General features: G+C 50.9%; 1 long non-coding RNA gene across 3 annotated transcripts in view; it reads right to left on the bottom strand.

Annotated features, from left to right (window-relative positions):
* Positions 1 to 20,267, bottom strand: part of LOC120887449 (uncharacterized) — a 259,915-nt gene that overhangs the window by 184,166 nt on the left and 55,482 nt on the right. The window contains exons 4-5 of one of the 3 annotated variants that reach the window (XR_013426337.1): positions 9,872 to 19,933; positions 1,052 to 9,229 (exon numbers count right to left, since the gene is read on the bottom strand). The exons of 1 other annotated variant lie outside the window; for it this stretch is intronic. This is a non-coding gene — a long non-coding RNA (uncharacterized LOC120887449). Of the gene's footprint in view, positions 1 to 1,051; positions 19,934 to 20,267 lie in introns of those variants that run through there. One more of the 3 variants, XR_013426336.1, reaches the window with a different exon arrangement.

Raw genomic sequence — 20,267 nt, forward strand, 5'->3', positions numbered from 1 at the left:
GCTCTCTGAAAAAGAAGGATTTGTAAATCAAATGACTAATATCAAATAGACCCCCAGGGGATCCTTTAACATGCACATGAAAATAAATAAAAGGTGCTCTTAATATGATATGGCATCTTTAAAAGAAGAGCCTAACAAGCCTAGCACGGAACAAGTATCCACCAGAAAGTATCCGCCCTCCTGAAATCCGAGTTTAGAGAATGAAAGGGGCACTCGGGCCTTCTGGGGGCCCAGCACACCCCGTGTGGCTCTGCAGGTGTGCACAGTCTGTGAAATCACCCCCTGTATGCATATGACCTTCAGATCTTTCTTATGTATCTTATACTTGAATTAAAATGAATTTTAAAATTAATTCTTCAATTGAAATTCATATTAAACTCTTTAAAAAATGAGATCCATTCATTTAATTAGAGTGACCCCCATTTGAATTAACTAAAACACCTACTTGAAATGGTGAACTTTAATGATTTTTCAAATACTCCAGGACTCTGCAATGTGCCTCGGTGCTGACGTGTTGCCGTGTAGAACAAGTGAGGTTCCTCCAGCTTCCCCCTGGGTGCTGAAGGCTTGGACGGGTGCCTTTCCTCCCTTTCAGCCCTCGCCAGCACTTTGGGGGACTTCCTTGGAAAGCCAGGGCAGGAAGAGGTCCTGTGAAAGGGTGTGACAGTGACTTCCACTGCTCCCTGATGACTCCTGAGGCTGTGCGCGCTCACCACCTGCTGGGGTGCATCACCAGGAGAACCCGGGCCTCTCACATTCTCATATTCCCACACCTACGGGTGCCGGCTTCACAGCAGATGCTCATGACACAGTGGTTTTGAACAAATGAATGAATGCAGGAACGACCGAATGGACAAATGGATGTGAAATCCAGCATTTGTGTGAGTTTAGTAGGACTCTTCAAACCAACCCTAGGTAAGACATACCCCTGCGCCCCTACTGCCACGTGGAGTCAAAAGAGAAAAGGCCTTTCAAGGAGTCCTCAAGTTCTTCCTTGTATTGTAAGGGACCAGCGAAGTGTCGGAGGAAGAGACCACCAAGAGACCATTCATGCAATTGGCAGAAGGGGATTTATTGATCCAGCATGCTGGGGCTCCGTGCCCACTCAGAGAGAGAGAGACCCAGAGCCCTGGGCAGGGGTTGAGTAGTGCTTAAGTATACTTTTTGAGGAGGGCGGGGACTTTACACACATCATAGTCTCCTTTAACAAATCACCATACATCGCGGGAAAATCAAACAACAATTCTTAGACTTGACTAGTACATTCATTGGCGGGAAAAGGGCGGGAGGGGGTGATTGGTCACTCCTAAGCGGGGTACACATTTAAACCGATTGGTTTGGGGCCCTGGATGCCTAGTGCCGGGTTACACAGGGTCCTAAGTTATTAAACAACCAGAGGATCAGGAGGAATATTTACTGGGCAGTTCGGGTATTATCCTAACAGCTACAGGAATTTCAGGTTTTGCGGGTAGCAGAGGAAATTTAACAATACCTGGTCCTTCACTTTTTTAACCCAGGCCTTGCAGTTTAGAAGCAGCTTTACAATGCCTGGTCCTTTACATTTTAACTTCAATTTCTTTTACTCTTACAGTATAAAATGTTCAACTAAATGCCAGGTTACTTTGTCCTTATTCTTATTGTCTAAAATGTTTCATCCTAATAGCTCTTGAGAAACTGGATCTTCTCATTTTATGTGTATTAGTGAATCTTCCCATTTAAAATAAGAAACCTTTATGATAGAGTCACAGAGGACCCCAGGGAAGAATAAATGAAATATAAAAGTCAAAAGCTGACTCATTGATGATCATAAAAGAAGAAACAGCCTAGCCAAGGACAGAGAACTCGTGGGGGGAAGCACAAAACAAAAATGGGGAGGAGATACTGTAACAGGAGAGGACATGGCTCAGGGAAAAGGACAGGGCCCAGGACAGGGTGTGGCGATGGAGGGGCTGGCCATCTGGAAGACCTGCCCATGCAGTGCAGACTGGCCAAGGGCTGGAGGTGGAGCAGAGAGGCCTGCCTTGGGGCCCCAAGATGCACCCAGTACCCTTGGCACCCCCGCCCCCGAGGTCCCCGTGCTGCAGCATCTACAGTGCAGAGTGGTTGCAATGAACGCCTCCTCCCGGGTCTAGTGCTGGCATCTGGCCTCTGCCTCTTTCAGCCCTCTGTCAAACGCACAGTCCCGAGCCTCATTCCGCAGAGCCCCAGCTCTGTTCTCCTCTTAGAATTTCTTCTGCATGCACTTTTTCTTTACATAAAAGCATTATTGAGAGAGAGTTCACAGGCCATGCCATTTATCCACTTAAAGTGCACCATCAATGGTCTTAGCACACTCACATAATTAGGCAATCACCACGGTCGATTCCAGAATGTCTTCATCACCCTGAAAAGAAGTGTCCTGCCCATTTCCAGCTTTCCCTCTCCTCCCCCTCCCCAGGCCTGGGCAGCTACCATTCTGCTTTCCGTCTCTTGGGATTTGTACGTTATGGGCATTTCATATGACCAGGATCATGCACTACGGGGTCCTTTGTGGCTGGTCTCTGCCACTGAGCTTCACCCCTGACCTAGCAAGTATCAGTACTTCACCCCTTTGTGTTTCGGAATCACGGCCCATTGTGTGAATATACTGCGTTTCATTTATCAGCTCATCAACGATGGACACTTGGCTCAGTCCCACCCTCTGGCTCTTTGTGGTGTACGCTGCGCTGCGTATCGCGACAACATAGTGTTCCTCCCTGGGACGTTAGAACAGGAAGGAGGCAGGCAGCCATCTGGCCCCGCCCCCTTTGTTTTAGTCAGCGTTTTCACTGCTGTTTCTAAAAGATCTGACCACAACAATTTTAGGAGAGGAAAAGTTTATGTGGGGACTCACGGTTTCAGAGGTCCCATCCATAGACAGCGGGCTCCACTCCTCAGGGCCCGGGGTGAGGTAGAGCATCATGGTGGAAGAGTGTGGTGCAGGGAAGAGAGAGACTCCACTAGCCAAATACAAAATATATTCCCAAAGCCACGACCCCAGTGCCCCACCTCCTCCAGCCACACCCCACCTGCCTTCAGTTACCCCTCAGTTAATCCCGCTAGGGATTAGTTCATTGGTTGGGTTAAGGCTGTCACAACCCAATCATTTCTCCTCTGAACCTTCTTGCACTGTCTCACATGTGAGCTTTTGGGGGACACCTCACATCCAAACCATAACACCCTTCAATTCAACATCCCTGAAAAAATGTTTGGCCTCTCTGAATGGCTCCCAAAGCAGGACACTCCCTCTTTCCTGCGAAGGGGGATGCCCTCTCCTCCTGTTCCTGCGAAGCTCACTCCACTCCAGGACTGAACGCAGTAACATCAAGACGTTTTCCTCAGGTCCACCCTGGGTCCAGCGTAGTCTCCTGGATTCAGGGAGCTTACTCCCTGTGTCTCTTTCTCAGCACTTAACACTGTGACCTAATGACTATGTGCCTCCTGAGTTTTTACCAGGTTCCCCACTAAGAACACTACATGATTTAAGACATTTAATTTTAAAATTCTGTGAAGGTTAATAGCACGTGTTTCAGCTTTTTTCTGCATGCCATTTGGACTGTGTGGGTCTGCACCCCAGCTTGACATCAGCACCCAGACTTTCCCCTGAGAAACGGCTGTGCAGTCTGTTTGACGTGAAGTGCATTCTCAGCTCCAGAAATGAGCACCAGCTGGCTGAAGTCAGACCGGCAAACCTGGTTCTTCCTGCCCTCGCTGTGGTCCAGAGAGAGAGCGGGGAACATAGGACCCGTCCAAGTGGACTCGGCCACCCTTTCTGGGAATAATGGCGTGTAGATCTCCTCTCTTGTGCCTGATGTTGTGGGGACATGGGAATTGGAGAAGCTACCAGGGGATGTGTGGGAGGGTGGAAGCTGAGGACAGGCTCACTGGTGGACGCAGAGTGGAGAAAGGTCTTCGGGGGTAGCATTTGGGCCCTGGATCAGCACTTACCTGAATTACTCCTTGAATTCCTGAGGTCCATGGCCAAAATTCCCTCTTTTTTCCTCCTTGAGCTAGCGTGGGCTAGGCTTTGCCACTTAAAAGAACCCCAGCCCTAGCGTCTGGTTTAAGGACTTAGCTATTCACCCTCCTGCATGTGAGACGCAGCAGGACCAGCCTCACCACCGCCTGCCCCGAAAGCCCTCTCCTTTCTAACCCACGCCACACCGTCGATGGTATACTCTGCTCAGTGCTTTGTACACAGTAGACGCTAAATAAATGGTGACTGCTATTCTCCACACCCTCTTCTGAACACAGAAACAGAGAGCTCCCAGTGTTTAAAGACGGTGACTGAGATATGAGGCACTGTCTGAGGTGACAAGTTGACAATTAGGAGTCCATGAGAACTGCGACACAGGGTCACACGACACAGCCCGAGGGAGACGACTGCGAGGGCACAAGTCTGCACCCTGTTTCCTGCGCCCCTGGGGCAACCAGAGACTGCACAGCTGAGCACCTCGGGCCCTCAGTCACATGCCAGTTCCCAGTGTCTTCTCCTGCTTGTCTTCTTATCTGTGTCCTGGGTCGAACCTCACTGAAGTGGGTGGTTGCCTTCTGGTGTTATCGATACCCTAGAAGCTGTCCACACCGCAGACATCCTCGGACTCCATGCACACGCTGCAGCCTGCCCATACCATGGCGCCTGCCCGGCCGGCTGCTCCCACCCTCTGTGGCTGCTCTCCACCTTCGCTCCTTGGCAGTTCTGCACAGTGAGGTTCTGCTTTGTACTGCTAAGAGGGAAAACGCTACTTTCTGTCTCCCCAGGAAATCCCAGACTTCATTTTGGTCATTTGCCCTTTAGATACCACTCGCGCTGGTCAGTTCTTGTCCCTGTGAGCTAAAATACCGACCAGAACAACTTACAGGGGGAAAGTTGGTTTTGGGGCTCACAGTTTCAGAAGTCAGGCTCCCACTCTGGGCCTGTGGTGGGCAGAACCTCATGGCAGAGGGTCGGTGGTGAGGAGAGCTGCTCAGCTCATGGAGCCAGGAAGCAGAGAGAGGGGGTAAGGCACCAGGGATGAAATACAAGCCCAAGAGACCCACCTCCACGGTTCCCCCCAGTAGTCCATTCAAAGTATCCCCCCATCAAATGGATCAATCCACTCATTAGGCTACACCTCACACAATCTAATCATCTCATCTCTAAACAGTCCTACATTAACAGCTTTTGGGGAGCACCTACATGCAAACCATAAGACTGTGCTCATCTGTACCAGCCCCAGAATTCCCACTTTTATGCTGAATTGCAGACTGCGATTAGTCTGCAGTTCTTTCTTACCTTTTCAAGCAAAAGACTGTGTGTGTGTGTGTGTGGCCTTCCACAGGTAGGCAAAGAAGCCTGACGATTCTAGACTGCATCTCTGTTCTCTTACTCCTGGCGCTCCTCTGTCAGTGGTCTTCTCAGACTAGAGCAGGATCTCACATGATGTGGAGCTCCAGGAAGAACACAGTAGTGCAGACATTCAGTGGAGCCAATTTCTAGATCCTTCTGTCTAAACCCTCCTGGGTCGGAGTAAGAACATGGCTGCTGGTGCCAGAGTTCCCCTCGACACCGACCTCTCGCCCAGCATCACGTAAGGCACACTCCTGATGCCCACTTAAACTTCCTTCAGTGATCACCCAGCGTGAGAGAGGATCCAGGGCACCAGACACAGGGACAAGTTTAAATATTGTTTCTGTGACAAGAAAATATTTCTAATGACCTAAAAGAAAAAAATCTTCACAAATCAAATAGTTCACCATTGTTTGCTTTCTACAAAGTTGAACATGTTCATGAGGGATCATTGAGGATTATTTTTTTAGATATTTTTATTCATTGTTGATGGACCTTTATTTTTATTTATTTCTTTGCAGTGCTGAGAGTCGAACCCAGTGCCTCACACATGCTAGGCAAGCGCTCTACCACTGAGCCACAACCCCAGCCCAAGGATTGATTATTTTTGATAAGCAAAAACTGTTAAGTGTGACTGACACAACTCCCTTTCAGTTTCATCTTATTTATATGAAGTTCCTCAGTATTCACACATTTGAAATATAGAAACATTAGCTTACATTATCAATAAATAATATTCATCCAAGAATACATAAACAAATTTTAAAATAAAATTACTTTATCTGTCTCATTAAGATAGACATTTGCAATAAAATTTTGTTCTGTTGACTATTTGTCAAAATTTATAACACATTTATAATGCTTCAACCAACGGTACAGCAATACTGTAGAGAATTATCGTTCAATTTTAGACATTCTTAACACCTAGGGCCTTATGCCCATTTATAAAACAAAATTTTAATACCTTTTAAGAGAGAGGGAGAATTACGATAGAGTAATCATAAGATTTTGAACAATAAAATTATTTTACATTTGGACAAGATTCTGTAGGGAGTAGTGAAATGAGCATTTTATTGCAAGAAGGAAAGAGCACTGTGGAATTTCTGACAGTTAAAAAAGAATTGTCTATGTAACTTTTGAATATTCAAACGAGGTGAATTTGGATTCAAATGGATATTTGAAAAGAGTGATGAGATCCATGTGTTTTTAGAGGAACCTGCTTGAAAAGTATGTTTGGATGGAGGAAAAAATAAGAGGGTCACAAGTTGGAGACCAGCCTGGGCAACTCCATCAGACACTGTCTCAAATAAACATGTAAAACGTTGGGGTATGGCTCGGTAGTAAGGCACCCCTGGGTTCGAGTCCCAGTATTGGGACATATCTATAGGTTTGGTTTCACTTCCTGGAGGATAGATGTGAGTTACTCTTAAATAGTAATAATAGTTACTCTTAATAGTTTCAGAATCTGCTCGATCTCAGGGTCTGGCCTGAGTCGTTTCTTTTCCCTTGAGGAGACGCTTCATTTTCTTGGTTCTCCATAAGTCAGGTAACTCTGGATTCCTTGATGGACATTTTGAACATTATATTGAAGAAATTCTCCAGTGTGCATCATTACCTTTGTCTTAGCAAGTGTTTTCTGAACTAGGTTTCAATAGCAAAGTTATCTTATATGATGCTTCCAATCTCTGTTCAGATCTTTGCATTTGGCTGGCCCAGGCAGAACAAAGACCCGTGTGAGCAGTGTTTGGGGTCCTCTCTCTGGTTCTTTCCCTTCCAGAATTTTTCCGTTATTTTTAGTGGTTATGGTTTCCTGACTTCACTGTTCTTCATCCTCAGGCCTGAAAGACCACATGCTTTGTGTCTGTGGTGCTTCTATGCGCACATTGCACTCAGTAGCCGGAGTCAGACTTGTTCCTTTCCTTCAGGGTGGGGTTAGTAGCCATCTGTCTTCCTCCCATGCAGCTGTGAACCCAGTCTGTGTGTCCTTAGTCCAGATTTTGCAGTGGTTTTCCTGTGGGTGGGAGGAGTGTGATCATCAACTGGGGTCTTCGTTCATCATACCTGGAAGTACAACCCATTTTTTCCTGAAAGTGTAAATATTTGTAGACTGGAAATGATACCCTTTGCCATTACCTAGACCAACGATGAAAATTTTAGGTATCAACTCTGTACCCCTATTTGTTCCTCCAAGTTGCTGTAGTGGTGTGCAGAAGCTCTCCTGCCCCTCGGGTCCTTTCAGCCTCATCTGACTCTTGCTCCAGCCAGCACGATGGCCACTCGCTCGGCCTGAGTTTGACCAGCTTCGTGCAGGTAAGTCTTCCTGTTCCTCCTCTTGCATCACACGGAGTGCCCCTCGCTTCCCACCCTACTGACAACCAAGCAGGAGGCACAGTAGGACCCAACACGGAGCCCGCCTTTCTGTGACCCAGAGTTGGGGAAAATGAATGCTCTGGGGCCGAACCTTTGACATACATGAGAAGAAAGCCAATAAACCAATTCTTTCTCCCCCAGGAAGAACTGTGCTCTGAGGCCGTCCCTGGCCTTGAGGAGCCAGGCCAGCAGAGTCGAGCGAGCTGCCATGGTCGGTGAAGACCACTCAGCCACGCTGTGCTGTGCGCTGGTCCCCTGTTCCCAGACGAATCTCTTTTCTCTCACTCTAATAACAGAGAACAGAAGCCCTTCACCTCAGCCTCTTTTTTCTGAGATGCCCGGGTGAAGAGGGAAGAGTCCCAGCTCACTAACCACATACCACAGCTGGCTCCTGTCTGCAGGACCCTCCTGGGCACCCTGACCTGCAAGGATCGCCCTCCTGTCAAACCCGCTCAATTAGGAGAGGTTTCACACCCACCTGTGTGATGTTGCAGCAAACCCAAGACCTCCCTGGCCCAGGGTTGCAGGGGGACTACTTCCCAGATAAAGGGTAGACCTCCAGCCCTGGCCCCTCGCTCTTTTTTTTTTTTTCCTATTCAAAAAATGTTCCCCTTCAGTCTTACTCGTGGAGAAAAGATAAAGAATGAGTGGTAGGTGTACAGAAAAAGAAAGGTGGCAGGCATTCAAGCAGTGTGTGTCCCCAGATAAGCTCTAATTGATCCTTCAGCAATGTTCTGCTCTTGGTCATGTGAGTGCAATAGCCACCTCCGGCTGTCACACTGAGGGACAAAGGCAGGGGCTGGAGTCAATGCTGGTGCCCCAAAGGGAAACAAATCATGGTCCACCGGGAGCAGGAACTTTCCAACCATCACTGGAGCTAAGCCAGCAGAGCAGAGAGAACAGTAGGAACCGCCTCCAGCCATGTCCATGAAGAGGCCGCGTCCACGGTGAAACCCAGTCTGAGCCGCCAGCACGTTCAGGCTCCATGCTGAACCCCCAGAGTTTCCGATTGAACGGTCTCAGGTAGCCTGAGAACCTGCATTTTAACAAGTTCCTGGGGACGTGAATGACACCATCATCATAATAATGCTAATGATGCCGCCCAAGGACCACACCTCAGAACCACTCTGGAGAGCAATTAAAACCACCCCTCATCGGGGGTGAGAAGCCACATTATGCCCTCCTGCATAGCCATCACGACCATCTGGCCACCGCCACTACAGGAATGAAGTCCCCCTCTTTCCAGGGTGAAAGCCTACTTGCAGAGCAGAAGTAGAGCTGCCCATCACAGCATCATGTGTGCACACACTCACGTCAGGAAACAGTGCTGGGTGTCTTTTCCCAGGTGCACTTCATCATCGTGCCAGGATGACTTCAATTAAACTGATTTTGAAGAAACCAGCATCTCCTGGTGTCGGCAAATGCCACGATCAAATCGTTACCTCTCCCCTCGGAAGGACGGCCACAGTCGATACTGGCCACCAAGGGGAATCACTGACCAAGCGGGGTTTTCTAAAAACAAACAAAGGGCCATGTGAGGGTGCCACACACGCCCGCTGTCCCCTGAAGGGAGCCTCCGATGAAGCCCTCCTCCCCCATGGACATCCCGACACCTGCAGCTCTGGGAGCCTAAGGGCCCTCTGCCGGCTGCACAGGAAACCTCCACACACAGGCGGGGCAGTCATGGCCTCCAAATGTCCTTGCCCGCTGAGGCTCTGGGCCCTCCTTACCAGAGAAGTGAGTTGGTGCTTCTCCCACCCCAGGGCACTCCCCCGTCAACAGCACAGGAACCCCCCATGGGCCCACAGAGCCCCCTGACTCCCATCCCCTTCTTCAATAACAGAGCATTTGGGTGGGTACAGCCTCAAGGACAAAGAAAACAGAAACAGAGGGCAAACCCTGGCTCTATAAGAAAGAATCACCAAGCAAATAGAGGTACTCTGCCCCACAGTTTCTTGGTGGGGCAAATACTCCAGAAGCCCCTCTTCCACAGAACCCTCCCATTCCCCGGGGTTCTGGCAGCGAGGGAAACCTCTCCAAGACACTGTCTCTGTGGAGATGCCCAAGAGACGGGCTCCTTCCACTGTCGAAGGAAGTCCAGGCAGAAGAGGGGGAATGCAGCATTCACTTAGCTGAAGCTACTTGAGTACCGACCTCTTGTCAGACATGCAGACAGACACCCTTGACGTGCAGAGGCACCAACGTCCCGCTCTGGCTTCACGAAGGCGCAGGTGTGCATGGGCACGTTTGGCCCCTGAGGTGTACGTCAGGAGATGGAGGAGTCTGGGTATGTTCAAAAAGACCAGGCAGCCAGAGAGGAGGCCTCCACACAGCTCCCCCGACTGACGCCACACAGCAGGATCAGCCACTGCACTTTCTCCCTCAGACCGTGGGGGACAACACCCCTCCACGTGTGTACAGAGCAGCGCTAACACCCGGGACCTGAGTGTGACTGCGATTGGAGATGGAACCTTTGAAGAGGTAACTAAGGTGAAATAAAGCCCCTGGGAATCACGCAATAGTGACTGTCCTTCTCATAAGAAAAGATTAGGACACACAACCCAGTCCAGGGGGTGCCACGTGGGGAAAGTGAAAAGGCAGACATCTGCGAGTCGAGACAGAAGCCGTGCAGCCTCTGGTTCTTGGATGATGAGAAAACAAGTTCTCACTGCCTCCCGTCCGTGGTATTTTGTTCTGGGGGTCCCAGCAAATGAGAACAAAACTTCACTTTGTTTTTATAATAGCTCTGCAAGGCTCAGGCGGATATGATGCCCATTTTCAAAGATGAATGGCAAGTTTAGAAAGTTCACACGGCCAGCCAGCAGCAGAGCCACAGTCCACCTGATTCTGAATTCTCTGTCTCTACCCACCTGGCCGCTCAGGCCCCACTCTGTTCTAACCTGAAACTTCCTTTATTCCCTGATCCAAAACACCAGGTGCAGAAGTTCCCGTCGGGGTGGAAACGCCTGCAGAGAGCACCACAGGGTGCTCACCATACGCCAGACACTGAGCAGGATGTTGGGGGGTGGCTAGTAGCAGAACAAGGGGGCCCACCTCCCACCTGCCCTGTGGACGCCAAGCTTTTAAGCTAAGGAATTTCTCACGCTTTTTTTCACAGAAGAATTGATCTTTGGGTTCAGAGGACACAAATCTGACAATGCATTTTTAGCTGGAAAATCTCCTAAAGAGCTCTCTGTGACACCATCGAGTCAGCAGCAGTGTAGTGGGTAAGAATGTGCCACTCTGAAACCACATGATTCACACCTGGAAAACACTGGGGCTTTCTTCACTCTTCTGAACCCGGCTCTGTTCCCGGCATCAGTTCTGCCTGTGGGCAGAAACCTGGGTCTAGTCCACTGAGGTCAAAAGAGCAGTCGCTGCAGAGTTAAATGGGGTCCTTCCCTGATGTCCTCCTCCCCCTGAGGTGGCATCGGAGTCTGGGGGTTGACATGGCATGATGACCTGAGAGAAGGGCCCATGGCGGGCGGCAGTTGTCCACACTGCCCTCATCCTGTCAAGGCCCATCTGAGACTCCACCGGCCCCCTCCACACGGGTCACTGTTTCTGCCTCATCCCAGGGTCAAGGTACAGGGGTCACCACTCAGCTAATTCTGGGCCCCTTTAAACCCTGAGCTGAGCCCTCCCTCCTGGTGAACCATCAGGCAAGGGGAGACTGCTGGTCAGCTCTCTCCCTTCCTCCACCTCGGGAGCAAGAGGGGACCTAGGAGTCAGGTCCCGCTCCTCGCCCTATCAGCCAGAGTGGGAAGGCAGACGCAGGCCCTTCTAAGGAGATCTGAGCTGGCCCCTGTGGTCTCCTACAGCTGCCCTCTCTCCCCACCCTGCCCCTTAAGTAGTCTCTAGGACAGGGCCTCGGCATCCTCTCCTCTGGACAATCTCGGTTTTGAAGGGATTATTAAAAGGAATTCGACTCTGGCAAATCAAAACTTTAGCTCTTAAGGCCACTGATAGTTCTTTAAGTTTTAAGAATTTCTAAATATCTGATTCTTCCCCTCAAAAATGGATGTCATTACACTTGTGTTCCCAAGGAAATTATGAGAATGAAGCAATCTATTTGGGGATACAAAAGCAAGAACGTGACTCTTTGCTATCTGTAGTGTGAAATCCCTGCGGGGCACAATCGTGCTCTTCAGGGAAGAGGGGATGAATCAGGGGTGGCAAGGAATTGCACACGGAGGGGACAGCTCCATCATTCTGTTTCACCGCCACGGCCTTAGCGGGCTCTGCGGCTCACAGACAGGAGACCAGACCCCTGCCTGGGACTACATGTGTTCAGCAGAGCTGAGCCCCTAACCTGCTTCACTGGGGTTCTCCAGTGAGGCCATTCCCTGCTCCCACTCAAGCACCCACACCCTGCGCCCATCGCCCTTGTCCTTCTTATCTGCTCTGTTTCTTCTTCACTCCTATCACCCCAGGAGCTGCTTGTCTGCTTTTCCTACTGGGGTCTGCTGTCCGCACACAGCTGGGAGTCGGCTCCATGAGGGCGTGGACTGTGACCGCTTTGCCCAAGGTCACCTCTCAGTGAGTCAAGAGTCTGGCATGGAGCAGACACTTGCTAAGGATTGGCTGAAGGAAGCAGAGTGGAAGGGAGGGAGGGGGGAGCCAGGCTGGCTGTTGCTGCTCCCCCACCCAGACCTCCAAGGGCACCAGCTCAAGGACACAGGGTGTCAGGAGGTGTTGCCTGAAGTGGTCGGAAAGCTGTCTGCTCCTCTCCCCTTCGCCTCCTCCCGCAGCTGGCTCAGCAGAGTTCCCAAAGCAGCTGCCAGCCTCCCCTAGGTGGCTGCCCAGAGTGGCACACCCCACTGGCATGGCCCAGTGCTCCCCATGCGGCATGCCTCAGAGACTGCTAGGCGGGACGCCCAGAGCCTTTCTCTCCTCTGCTCCCCAGAACAACACAGAGAGAAAGGGACAGGAGGAGCCAAGGGCCGGCCATCAGCGCAGGTGGCACTCCACTGTCCCCAGGCAGGGCTATGCCACCTTCAGGTCTGTGTGTTGGCCCGGAGCCAGAGAAAATAAAGCCACAGCCCTCACCTGCCCAGCGGCCAGCTCCTGCACAGCCTCCCCACACCCAGGCTCCAGTTGCGACCCACCTGCTTCCCCTCCCATTCTCTCTCTAGAATGCCCTTCCCAGCCCCAACTGCCTGTCGAGCTTCTCCCATTCAGGATTCAACCTGAAGGAGGACCTTCCTGGCCCTCACCTCCTCCTCGTCCGCACCGGCTCACCATCCCGCCGAGGCCCCGGGCTCTGCTGTGTCCGCATCTGTCACCGCATTGTGGCTGCAACCTTACCCACCCAGGACCTCCAGTCCCCAGGCCAGAGTGCTACACACGCACACATAGCGCGGTGAGTGGCCTTTCACTCATTCATCCACACGGACTGGGCCAGGCACTGCACCTGCAGCAGAAGATGGGACCTCGGCTCAGGACCGTGTATCCTAACATGGGCAGATAGTAACCCAGGGACAAGTCAGTGTTGGACATTATTGTGTCATGAATAAAACAAGTGGCAAATTGCTCAATATTAACAGAGGGGCCTTCCTTTAGGGAAAGCAGCCAGGAGAGAACAGGACAAACGAATGAGTGCTACCACAGGCACGACCCCCACCGCAGCAGCCCACCACCTGGAGCTTCTGTCCTCCAGGGTCCAGCTGACCCTGGAGATTTAAGTTTGGTGCTCTATGCAGATGACATGCAGATTAGTGCACCCCAAGTTCCCTCTCCAGCTACTCATCTTCCAGGTCACTGAGTGGCCAGCACTAGGATTCTCAAAACGCAGTCACTGTGCAGGAGCCCTGAGGCTTGCCTTGGGGACACCATTAAAGGTCCTGAGGTGCTCCTGTTCAAGCCCTGGGGAGGCACAGGTGCAAACAGCCAATGATGACGCAGGAGAGAAGGGCAGCACAGAGGGCCAGGGGCGGCCCAGCAAGAAGGAGCAGAGGGCCAGGGGCGGCCCAGCAAGAAGGCCGTGGTGATTTTGAGGTGGCCTTGGTTGGAAGCTCAGCAGAAGGGAGCACCAACAGAACGTCTGCAACAGTGAAGAAAGCATGAGGAAAGACCAGGCAGACCAGAGGCGCAGGGGAAATCCCAGGGCCCTGGTGACCCAAGTGGTCCTGGGGAAGGCGGAAGAGGAAGAGGCTGGGCTGGCCTGGAATGTGCAGAGGCAGCTTGTGAAAGATCAGGAAGCAGATTCAAACACAGTCAGCATCCACAGAAAAACCCGGCAAATTCCCTGCCCTGGAAGTGGGGGTGGGGACAACTGGGCAGGTCCTACTCCCAGGGTCACCCCAGCCTTAAGGAATACAGCCCTCTGGGCGAAAGGTTGGTCAGGGGGACACCTGGGGACACAAAGAAAGGAATAAGGAAGGAGAGCAGATTTCTGCCTCATTCAGTCCAGAAGGAGCAGAGGTCAGGGAGCACTGAGGAGGAGGAACAGGAGCCTTGTGACCTCCTCCAGTGCTGTCCCACCCTGGGGTTGTGGAATGTACCACATCCTCCAGCAGCAGGTGAGGGACAGCCAAATGGAGCTACAGGAGCAATTGTATTCCCAGGCCTCCTGAGGACCCGGGGCACACCCGCCCCAGAAGGCACCTGTGATCTTCCCTCCAGGTGTTCTGACACAAAGACCTCCTTGTGAGAGGTCCGGGAGGCCAAGCCTAGTGCCTAACTCATGATTAATGCAGACCCACAGCAAATACACAATAAGGAGAAGTCAGAGCCAACAGGTACTGAGCACTTATTCGGTGCAGAGTTTGTACACACAGGTCCATAAATTATCTAGGTGTTTCTAGACCTGCTTGTTGGGTGGAACCAGACAAACAAAGCAAGCTTTGATTCTCAATTCTGCTAAAGTATGGTTCCATTGGAACCCTGATTTCTGTACCTCTTTGTGCGAGAGACACCTGGAAAAGCCTCCATTCCTGCGCGATCAAGTCTCCCGTTTGACAAATGGAGGACAAACCCTTGCTTAGAGTAAGCGCTTGGGTATATGTCTGGGGAGGTGTCTGTGCAGCTGGGCACACCTGATACCTCCGTCCTCATCAGCTCACCCACACACAGGCCACTGGGAAGGCAGGGGACAGGTGTGCACAGGGCTCTTGGCCCTGCCCTGCAGCCACCTTGGGCTCCCAGATCCACTTCCTCATGGAATTTCCTGTGTCATGAATCTGTCCCCTCCCTCCCCCACAAGCCATCCACCTCCTGAAGCTTTTCCAGTCTTCCCTTGAGCTTGGAGTCCTCTCCAGCTCCTGGGGTGCAGCCTGAGCTGCCTCTGGTCTGGATTCTGCTCTCTGGGCTCAGCCCCTGGCCCTCGCCTTGGGCCCCCTTCAGGGACAGCACCACTGGGAATGACTGGGGAGACAGAGAGTGCGTCCCAGCTAGGGGAGAAGTAAGAGCACAAAGAGAAGCAAAGAGGCAGGGAAACAGCTGGGCAGCCAAAAGAGGAAGAGTGTGGTGAGACAGAGCAAGCTGCGCATCCAGGAGGCGCCCACACGGGAAGGGCGTGGGCAGGAGGCAAGGGAAGGCTGCTGAGAGAGGCGCCTGCAGAAATCCGCCCCTGCCCTGGGCCAGGGGCCCCAAAGTTTAGTGTCAGTAAAAATCACATGAATAAAACCTGCTTGTTAAAATGTGGATTTCCAGCCCCTACTCCAGGGCTCTGATCCCGTAGGCCTGAGAGTGGTCCTGGGAATCCCTGTGTCAACAGACGGCCGGGGAGCTTCTGCCAGAGGTGCTGGAAAGCAGGGTTCTGTTCTCCCTTCTTAGGAGGCACATGGGCCCATCAGACTCTGAAGCTGCCGCCCCAAGACTAGAATCCAGCGCTCCACTTTGGGACTCAACCGCCTGGGGCCATGCAGGCAGAAACTGGCTCTTCTGGATTCTGATTCTGTTGCCAGCTCCCCACCTGAGCCTCTGGAAGACAGTTTTCTCATCTGGGCTTTGGAAGGCCAGGTTAGATGAGCTCCCGGAAAACTGTGGTGAGGAAGAAGACATGCTCTCCCAAAATGCAACACCCACCCTGGTCCAGCTGGGTAGGTGGTGACCAAATGCTCCTCCTCTACCCGTAAGCATTAGACAGCAGGAGGATTTTGCCTTTCTAAAAGAGACTTCAGAAGCCAACTCAGTGCTTTCTGGTCTACTTTAAAGTAACTCGCTCAATTATATGCACAGTGTTTTACCCATAGCTTTCCTTTTGAGTATTTCTTATTCATTAAGTTAAATATTATTTTGTGTTCCAAAGTATTTTTAAAAGAAGATGATATTAAGCTTGGATTTAGCTCACTCGTGTCTGTTGATGGATCCCAGGGTGCTTGAAGGGACACTCGTGCCAGCAGATCAAGCCTAAGAACTGGGAGAAGCCCCTGGCCTGATTTTCAAGGACAACATAATCTCCACCTGCCCCACCTGCCCAATCTTGCCTCCCACAGGAGCCCAGCATGTCTGGTCTGCCTACCTGGCCACCTCTGCCCTGACCCTTCACAGGCCACCTCACGCTGCCGCTCTGCTGCCCACCCATTCCCAGGTCTCCTTTACCTCCTCACACACTCAGTCCCCATGAGTTTAAAGGGGCCCTCGTTCCATCATTTCCACAGGGCCTGCCCCACGGCGCTGCCCACCGGGGCCCCTCCTCCGGGTCCTCACAGTGTGCACACTCCTCTTGAAGGCCCTACCCGAAAAGAGTCCGACCCTGAAGTACTGGGGGTTAAAGGTTCCACTTGGGAAATGGAGGGAATGCGATTCCAGCCCCAAATGGTTCCAGTCACCACCGCAGTGGAGAAGGGGGCCAACACATGACCCAAAGGCAGGTAGACTGCAGATTTTGTCAAGTGGCTTCATATCAAAACTGTCCACAGAGGAACAATGGGCAATTGCCTTGAGACCTTAAAGTGGAGAATATAAATAAAAGTGCCCTGTTAAGAAGGAAAAGCTGAAATATTAACCCTGTATGTTCTTCGTCTCTTCGCTCAGTGCTCAATACACGCCCAATGAGTCTGACTTTGGAACACAGTGGTTAGACCAGCAGTGTTAAATGTCCAGGCTCTGGTTCTCTTTGGGCACTACCTGGCACCCTGCCGCATCTGAACGCCTAGTTACTCGCTTCTGTCTTGCACTTCCACCTCCAAAGGTGGCCTCCGCACAGAGGCAATGAGAATGGTGGGTAGCTGCAAGGTGCAGCTTTTACACAACCCCAGCGAGATGCAAATTCTATCGACATCTCAGTCACTGTTGCTGTGACACAGCTACTCTGCACTTATGACACAAACAAAACAAGAAATGTTTTTACTATACCCATGTATTCTGTGGGTCGGAAATTCAGAAAGGACAGCTTACCTCTGAACCACAGTGCGGACTCAGCTGGGAAGCCCTGACTCCTGGGGGTTACTCGCCACAGGAGGCTGGATCCCCTGAGGGTTCACTTGCTCATGGAGCTGGTGGTCAATACTGGCTGCTTGCTGGGACCTCAGCTAGGGCAGCAAACTGGAACTCTGGCACTTTGCCGCTCCATGCAGCCATGTGGGCTTACAGTCAGGGGCCTAGGGTTCAGGAGCAAACATCTGGAGAGAGCCAGACAGGGCACAGTAGCACTATGCATTCCGTATCCTCAATGCCAGTGTGGTCCTACATCTGCCTGATCTCAAGGAGAGGGACAAGACCCTGCCCCTCAATGGGAGAGGTATCAGGATCACTTTGTAAAACTAATAGGAAATGCGTTGTAGCCATCTCCAGAAAATACAGTCAACCCTCTGGCTACAGTACTTCACATGCCCCTCCCCTGCAAAACACGCATTTCTTCCTCCAAACCCACCACGTCTTATCCCACCATGACATCAGTTCAAGTTATTTAAATGTACTAGAGTTTCTCTAGTACAGTGATTTGAGCTCCATTCCTCCACCTAAACACCAGGGAACCAAGGTGACCGGCCCGCGTGCCCACCCATCTGGTGGCTGAACACGCCCTCGGGGGATGCTCAGGGAAACAGAGGCACACAGCAACCTCCGTTTCACGGTCATTCTGAATCCTGTCTGGCCCTTGTCGCCTGTTTCTGATGAAGGCTCAGTCTGCCGCTCTTCTCTGGCTCTTACTCGCGCCCTGGGTTCTGGGCCCTGCCCTCTGAGTCACCATTCCTGTGCAGTAAGAGCGCCCCGAGTTTCCCAGTGGCTGGTTTACAGTGGAGGAGCCAGAGGTCCCCCTCAATGGTACGGTCTCTGTCCCTTTCAGTGAAAGCTGGTACTTTCCTTTTAAAAACTGTGTGAACTTTTCAGTCTCGATTTATAATATATTCTATTAGACAAAAAGCTGCAGCCCACAACCTTGAGGTGGGTTTTTCCCGTCTTTGGCTCCCTGTGAGACGGCACAGGGCAATACCCTTAAGATTTTCACAAGTCCTGTTGTCAGAGAGGGAGGCCAGGGTCTCCCGGCCTCTCTGCGGGAAGAACAGTGATCTCAGACAGCACTGAGGCGGGAAGCCCAGCCTGACATTGCCACTCAAGGTCAAAAGCCTTGTGGAGGGCTGGACCTGGTCCCTCTGCTGGCAGAAGCCAAAGTCAAGCTGCTCTGAAGGAGGCTCCACCCAGGTGGACCCTGGGCCGCTCAGATCCTTACACTCAAGCAGTGAACCCATAAAGACAACCAGCCACAAGAACTGGAAGCACTGGTGACAATGGATTCGGACACCTGAGACCTGCACATGCTGGGAGGGTGAGATGAGGAAAAGGAAGTCGTCCTGAACTGTCCAGTGATGCATGAGCTGCAAGTAACACAGACGAGCAGACCAAAATGTCAACCACCCATGGTGGGCAAGCTTGCTCTGTCACTCCCCAGTCGCTTGTTAACTAGAAACAGGAGCCGGACAGGTAGCTCTAAAGGGAGAAACCAATATGGTGGACACCAGCTTCACACGCAGTCTAAGTCAGCGGCACTGCTGTGGGCACTGGGGTGCTGGGCGTCCCTGAGCAGCACTGAGAAAGACACGTGTCACACAGGCAGAATTCCTGCCTGGAAAGTGCTTCAGGGTCTGTGCAAACAGATGAATCCAAATTAAGGAACATTGTACAAAACAATTTGGCATGAACTTTTCAAAAATATCAAGATGATAAGACGATTTTTAAAAAGAGGGGCTCAGGGACTGGGGTTGTGGCTCAGAGGTAGAGCGCTTGCCTAGCATGTGTGAGGCCCTGGGTTCATATGAATAAAAAATAAAATAAAAAAAAATCCATTGGCAACTAAAAAAATAAATACAAAGAGGGGCTCAGGAATTTTTCTAGATTTAAAGAAACTAAATAAACAGGACAGTTAACAGAATGAGTGATTCTTGATTCTATAATTCTATCCTGGATGGGAAAAATTAGGAAAAAAAATTTTTTTTAAGTAGTGGGACAATTAGAGACCTTTGAATTTTGTCTGTATACTGATTATGTTATGCCTTCAGTGAATGAATTGTTGTGACATCAGGGGATGTTCTTGTCCTTTGAAGCAAAGATATTTAGGGTCACAGTAACTGAATTCTGTGTGAAATAAAATCTTAAATGACTCTACAAAAACTACCGTGTGGACATGCAAGTGTCTGGAGCAAAAGAGAAAAAGCAAACACGGCAAATGTCAACAGCCGGAAAACCCAAATGAAGGGGAGGCGGACATTTGCTGCGTGTCATTCTTGCAACTCTTGCATGGGTTTGAATTTTTTTTAATATTTATTTTTTAGTTGTAGTTGGACATAATACATTATTTATTTATTTATTTTTATGTGGTTCTGAGGATCGAACCTAGGGCCTCGCACATGCTAGGCTATCGCTCTGCCACTGAGCCACAACCCCAGCCCAGGTTTGAATTTTTAAAAAAATAAAATTTGGGGTAAAATATTAACTGTTGAGGGCCACGGCCGAGTCTGGATGACGCATGGCATTTTTGCTAGAAGTAGTGGTTGAGAGGTGACGCTAGCGAGCCATCAAGATGATGACTTTTGAGTTCTGGCGGAGTTCCCGTTGAGTTCCACTTGAGCTCTCGCGGGGATTCCCGGAGAGTTCCCATTGGTTGGGGAGGTGCCGGAGGATGGATATTTCTGGTTGCTGGTTCCTGGAGGAGCCGCGTACGTTCCGGAGAGTTCCTGGGGAGCGTGTGTGGAGTGTGCTGGTGGAGTTCAGAAATAAAGTTTATTCCTGCTTCAGTGGCTCATGATTTGTGCCCAGCCAGACTGCTGCAATTAACTGCAAAGGAAGAGTAGAGTGAGCCATGTGAGTTATTAGCACCAGCAATCCCACACCAAGTCGGACGACTCCTCTTTACAGGACAAGGCCAAGCTTGCATTGTCTCTCTAGGCAAGGGACAGTGAAAGGAAGTAAGTTTCTGAAGGTCACAAAGAAGAGTGTTAAGGTGTTTCTGGGCTCCCAGAGTCCATCGCCTTTTCCCACTTGTGAAAAGCCCCCCACCTTGACCAAGCAGCAAGGTTCAAATGCAGGATCTGCTCCCCACGTTTACCACTAGTGAATCTGTTCTACAAGTTAAAATGTGAGCTGAGGAAGAGAACACGCAAACAAAGAA

This window comes from Ictidomys tridecemlineatus, chromosome 10 (assembly GCF_052094955.1).
Source record: "Ictidomys tridecemlineatus isolate mIctTri1 chromosome 10, mIctTri1.hap1, whole genome shotgun sequence".
NCBI classification, from domain to species: domain Eukaryota; kingdom Metazoa; phylum Chordata; class Mammalia; order Rodentia; family Sciuridae; genus Ictidomys; species Ictidomys tridecemlineatus.